The sequence below is a fragment of the Camarhynchus parvulus genome, chromosome 9 (genome assembly GCF_901933205.1).
Source record: "Camarhynchus parvulus chromosome 9, STF_HiC, whole genome shotgun sequence".
Classification (NCBI taxonomy): domain Eukaryota; kingdom Metazoa; phylum Chordata; class Aves; order Passeriformes; family Thraupidae; genus Camarhynchus; species Camarhynchus parvulus.
This window is the reverse complement of record NC_044579.1, coordinates 6,971,382-6,977,937: the sequence shown is the minus strand read 5'-3', so window position 1 is coordinate 6,977,937 and position 6,556 is coordinate 6,971,382.

Here is a 6,556-nt window from a genome sequence, read left to right as displayed (position 1 = left end):
TGTTCCTGGAGGTGTTTTCAGAAAGTTTGGAAGTGCCACTTGGTTCCATGGTCTAATTGACAAGATGGTGTTGGACCACAGGTTGGACTTGATAACCTCAGAAATCTTTTCCAACCCAGCTGGTTCCGTGATTCTGTGACTAAAGGAGAGAGCATGAGCCAGCGCAGCAGTGCAGGGCTGGGGCTCAGCTCTGCAGTGTTCTTAATCCCTGCTCCTTGCGCTGTCCCTGGCCAAGGTCCTGTGGCACAGCCCACAGGTGACACATCCTGGAAAGAGAGAATACGTCGATTCCCTCATCCTGGCTTTACTGAAACAGGGAATACGGGCGATTCCTGCGGCAGAAGGCGATGGGCTGAGGGCACAACCAAGCTGCTGCCGCGGGCCTGGCGCCAGGGCAGCCGCCCTGCTCCCCAGAGCTAACTTTGGATGCTGAAAAGACACTTCACTCAGGAGGCTCTTCATGCTAATCACCTCTCCAGCTAATGGAGAAAGGTGCTTAAAACCAGCTGGAAATAATCCAAGCCTATTAGAAGGATCGCAGTTTTTCAGCTCCCAAGAATAATTTGTCCCTGGCATCGCGTTTAATAATTAATTGTAAAAAGGGAGGTGGGTGTGGGAGAAAACCCACTGCAAACAACATAATGTCACTTCTCCCCTCAGTACAATGCTGAAGAAAAAGTAGCAATCTGGCTGTCAGCAGATCTGGGACACGGACTCCTCTAGGAAGCAGCATGGCTGAGAGGGCAAGGATCATATCAAAGACTCTGGTCTCAGAAGCTCAGTTCAAAGCCAGTAGGGATATCACTGGTGTAGCAGACTTGGGGAAGACACTGGAAGGACAAATTTATATTTTAGTTGCATTTCACATCCCCCTGTTTTAATATAAAAGAAGATAAAGGAGACGCAACACTTACTATGTACCAAACAGCTGCCAAGATTTTGATTTAGAGTCTTCCTGATCTGTATGAAACCAGGTGTGCTCTTAGATTGCTGGTTACCATGGTGGGGAAACACTATATACACCAGATGGAAATTTCTAGACATTACAGTGGTTAGACACAGGTTGACATGGGAAGGGTGGATGAGGAAGGATGGATGCAGTGCAAACAGGAGCCTTTCCTGGATGAGTTTTGTGGCAGTGTCCTGAGCAGTGTGGCACAACTGCAAATAGCAGCAGTTTTGTTTGAGGGAATGGTAGTTTGAGTAAGAGTTAATTGGTGTTGCCTAGCAAATACAAGAGCTAAAAAAAAAAAGTTGTTTGAAGCATGAACTCTGCTTGTGTAAGCAATTCCCCAGCCTCATATGCAGATACACATGCACACAGTGTACAAGAAATTAGACATTATGAGTAGACTTCCAGTGTGTTACAATTTCTGGACCTAAAACAGCAGCCAAAAATCGCTGTGAAAGCACAACCACCTACAACAGCAGATTCTTCTTACAGATATTTTCTTATTTGAATAAAATCAATTGCATTTTCAGTGGTGGAAGTTTCCTGCTTTTCATTCTTTGCTTGCTTTGCTTCAGTTGCCCAATAGGAAATGCTTTTGATAAAAGAGAATAGCATCCACCACAGTTCAGACAGGAATAATGATAAATGGAAGAGTTTGGAATTAAGCCAGGGCTATATACACTGCTCAGGAGATGCCAGGCCTGAGGATGGGGCATGCTCCATATGCTGTTAATCCTCTGTTCCATTGATTTAGGAACTGCCTGGATGAGTAGTGCCTGATCCCATCTGCTGACTAAACCACAGGGTGGGCAGGAGTGTCCTGATTCTGCAGGAGAAAGTGATACAAGTCAACATCTCACCCTGCTGGAGGAGGAACATGCGGATACTTTGAAACCAGACGTGTCTGAGCACGCTCGGTGTAGATTTCTGACAGCTCAGGTCGGTGCATGCTGAAAGGCAGCTCACAAAATCCATCCTGCAGCCTTTAGCTCCCACAGTAAAAATATGATGAATTTACACCCCCCTGGCTTTGGACCCAGGGTCAAACTTGCAGTGATATTGCCCCCGAACAACCCCAAACAGGCATGATAGAACTTCAAAGGGGGTATATGAAATACTAAGCAGATTTTCATCTAAATCCAGTGAGCACAGCTTGAATGCAACAAGGTCAAGCTGCTTTTCAAATGTTTCCAAGTATCCAATATCACTGGTGAAGCTTACAAGAAAATCTGATTGCAGGAAAGAATTTTGTGCCAGAGCCCAGATCCACATTTTATCACTGACAAAAAGATTAGATTCTCCAAGATCATACATGTCAAAGTATTATTCTCTGTAAATTTTGGACATCTTTGAAGATAAATTTTAGCCTCTTGCAAAGAGGAGTGAAATATTCAACTAAATATGTCCTTTGGGCTAAGAAAGAGGAAGCTAATAGTAGTAATGAGAAGGAACATGAAGAGTTGTACTTCCAGCTGTGTTATACTTATAGAAAATTCTGCCAAAAGCAGTCCTGCTGCCTAGACTTGCTAATTTATGAAGCAGCAAAGAGACTGTCCAATATCCAAGACATTATTTTAGCTCAAGACTGATGAAGGGACCTTCAGCACAGAATAACTGTTAGCCATTTAATAGCCCTACTGTGAGGAAAACAAGATATCTGCAGGTATGATCACCAAATATGATGGAGGAAATGTGGAGACAACCCCAAACTCTGAGTGATGGAGCAACCCAAGCCATGGCCGTTCAAGCATTTCCTTTTGTAATGAGTTCATTGTTCAGTCCAGCTTTGGCATGGTCTGTAAGAGAGTACACTTTCAGTGGTACAAACTTACCTGGAGTGTGCTCAGCACCTGTTTTTGGTGTCAAGGACCTTTGCACTTCTCAGATTTCTAGAAAGATGTAGACAAAGAATAGTCAGCTGCATGTTATAAATATACAGACTGTGGGAACTGCCTGGGCTCTGAATCGACAGTTAGAGCCTGCTGGAGTCCAACAGGAATAATGGTTCAGAAATGTCAGTGGAGACCCCCCTGGGAGTCCTGTGGATTTCTGTCAGGCTGCAGGCAGTGGCACTGCTGAGCCTTTGTACGCTGGGAGTTCAGCTTGTGCACCAGTGCAGCGTTCTGTGCCTGCAAGCAGTGACAAGAACTTAGAGGTTCCAGGTGAAATTGAAAAGGTTACTGGAGGAAACATCGCCCTTGACATTTTTTTACCCTAAATATGAAAAACAGACTGTGTTGAATGAGAGTTTGCTTATTTGGCAGGAACCCCAGTCAGGCAACTTAGCAGCAATCATGACACAGACAATATGTACACACCCACCTGTACAGCTTGCAATACATCTAGAAATCCTGCCTGCAGAGCAAATTCCTGTGATACATGGGGGCTCAGCAGCAGGTATGCTGAGCAGACAGGTTTTTGTGAGGTTTTATGGATTTTCCAGCTTCTAACACTCCACAGACTGGCAGTATCTTCTGCTTTATAGCAAGGGAGAATCATCCTGGTTTTCCAGATTTAGAGTGATTGCACCTTAAAGCAGCATCAAAAGTTTCCTGTCAGCAGATAGATCACTACTTAGAGCTCAAAAATTACATTTCCAGGATGTAGCAAAATACAGTGTGGATGTTTGATCTCAAGGCTGCAAGCACTCCAAGGAGATCTGTAAGCATGCAACTTCTCTTAGTTATTGAGTTTCTCATTTGTAGTAGAGCAATATTCACATTTTCGGTATAAAATTATTTTCCCAGAAATTTGCATCTTTATAACTGTCATATACCATGCATGAACTTTCAAAAGTTGTCCAAAGGAGTCCCTAAAAGTATTTTGAAGATCTAAACCAGCTGGAGTTCTATTTCAGGTAAAACAAGCTACTTATTTATGTATCTCATGGTCAGTTGCTCTAACATTCAATTTGTGCAACATGTGCAATAAATACTGCCTAAATAGCAATGTACAAAAATCAGAAGTTGTTTTTTCAATGGCTTACAATGAACCAGGCATGTAACCATGGTCACAAACTAATTAGCAGCCTCCTAATTTCTTTTAAATTTTCCACTATTTAAACTACACTAAAACTAGAAAGTTGAAACTGCTTTAATTAACTTATGAAGAGCTAAACAGTTGGCAATACAAATTCACAATACAGATTAATTATATTCATGTTTGCTCCAATTTAATGCATGAGCATACCTTGAAAACAAATAAAATGTACCAAAATTATTTTTGTCTTTAGCAGGTGTATCTCTCATTAAAAATGATAAGCTGAATTGGTGTGATATGATTTCCAATTAATTTTTATCTCAATAAGAATTTTTTGGAGATACAGTGATTAAGGAATACTTCTAGAAACAGAAAGAGAAGTTAATTACAGAATTATCTGTTTGATATAATTCCAGTAAGTAACAGCCATAAGTAGATATTCATTAGTCTCTCAACAAATCAGGTTTATTTTTCCTATCAACCAAAAGCAGAGGCCAGATGGAACAGTGGAATGCCAAACTGATGTATGGATATGATATTTGTTTGTTTAAACATTTGGTGAATTCCTCACAGTGTTAAATCCAGAAAGCTGAACTTATTTGCAAGTAAATTAACAAGACATGGGAAAAAAATCTGCTTTGAATTTAATAATTATCTTTAGGTTTGTAATTTATTATTAGAAGCTTCCTGTTTCTATCATAAAACTTTTTAAAACTGTAAGTAAAACCTGTTGCCTGGTCTTCCAGTCTGCCTTTTGGCCCAGTGAAGAAACTACAAAGGCTGAGGCAAAAACAACTGCCACTGGTTTAATGGGCAGTTTTGTGCCTCTGAGGGATTTTGGAAGGAGACTTTGTGGACTCCCACTGACTTCAGCAGGCTTCAGGTCAAGCATGAAAGACAGAAATTGGTAACTAAACTTTCTTTGCTTTCCCTGCTGTCTATAATTAAGATTTAATCAGAGCAATCAAGTGTCAAAGTCCAGACATGGTTTGGCTGGAGCTTCTGGAATATAGGAAATATACAGCTGTTGATTTCCTCTTGATTCTTGTCTTATTAAGGCAGTTGAACAAAATATATAATCACAGGGAATAGAGGCTCTGTTGAAAATCTAAAGCAGAAATGGGAGGAGGTAGCTTGAAATGTGAAAAAAAATAAATACCACAGTGAAATAAAGATGTGTATGTGTGCAGGTAATGACCGTGACTTAGAGCAGGAGAAAGGGACCTCTGCCAAAAGTACAGCAAAGGCCAGAACTGCTTTCTTACAAAAAACCCCAAACCAAACCAGAAACCACAACCTTCAATACTGTGTCCGAAATCAAATGCAGAGACAACTGAAATACAAGTTATGCATTCCCTGCACCTCCCTTTTGTAGCACATTTTACGACACTGATACCAAATTGTGTTTTTAAAGATATTGGCAGCTAAAAGCACAGCATGTACCTAAGGAAAAAACATAAGTAGGGCATCTAAATACCTTTGTGATTCTGGCCTAAGAATGGATGATAATTAGCATAGCAGAAATTAACTTTTTATATATGCAAATGGAATTGTTTGCTGTTGCAACTAATTACAGATGTAGCTCTGTGCTGATTTGATTGGGAGTGAGAAATAAACATACAAATCTAAACCACTGGTGTCTAAAACTCCCCTCTTGTAATTGTGATGATCTGATCCTCCTACAGCTGGTAAATATATACATGGGAGACTGTGTGTACGTGCGTAGGAGAGCAGTAAGTGGGAGAAAGAAATCCAGATTTTTCCATCTGTACGAAATGTCAACATACTCTCTGTAAAAAGGCATCAACAAAACCCTCGCAAGCACAATTCAGGCTACTCGAGCTCTAATCTGTATCTTCACTGACAGTGAGGGTTAATCCAAGCTCCAATACAATGTTTCCTTAGTGGAGAAGCTGCAAGGAAATGATGTAGCGCTTTCAAAAACGCTGTAAAGCTTGGGTAGCACCAGATAGCATTCGTGCAATTTAAAGTTTAAGCAGAAGGTTAATAGCCCAGGAAAAGGTTGGTCCTGAAAAGTAACACTTCAGGCTGATGTGGTTGAAGTGCCTGGTTGCCCACTCCCCCGCACCTGAGACATTGTGCCTCTGAGACATTCTAGTGGCAGCCAGGAAAACTGGTAATTCTCAGGTCCTCGATGCAGCCTGCTATTTTTTTTTTCCACCTCTCTAACCTGGTTTGTAATCTCATAATGTAAATTTAGCACTTCACTTTAAAGATGGAAAAACCTGCCTTGTGTTAGGAGTGATCACAAAGTACATCTGAAAAATATGAGGAACAGTTTTTCTTCAAAACTGATGAATTTAAATGAATTTCAGTATCCAAAGAGAGTTCTGGCTCCTGCAATCCAGAAGAGGTTTGGAAATTTCAGAAGGGGAAGGGATTTTCCCCAGACTGTGAGGGTTATTTTGGCATTGAGTGCCAAGATAAAAGGAAAAGCCTTCCCTACCCAGAGCTAGAAGTGCCTTCTTGTAAGGATAATTTACAGGATCAGGTGGTCAGGAACTATAGAGAGTCTTTGACAAACCAGTCACAGCAAAGTGCTGTCAAAAAAACCCCCACTCTACCAGCAGCGTGTAAAGGGAGGATACATGACAGGGAAAGGAT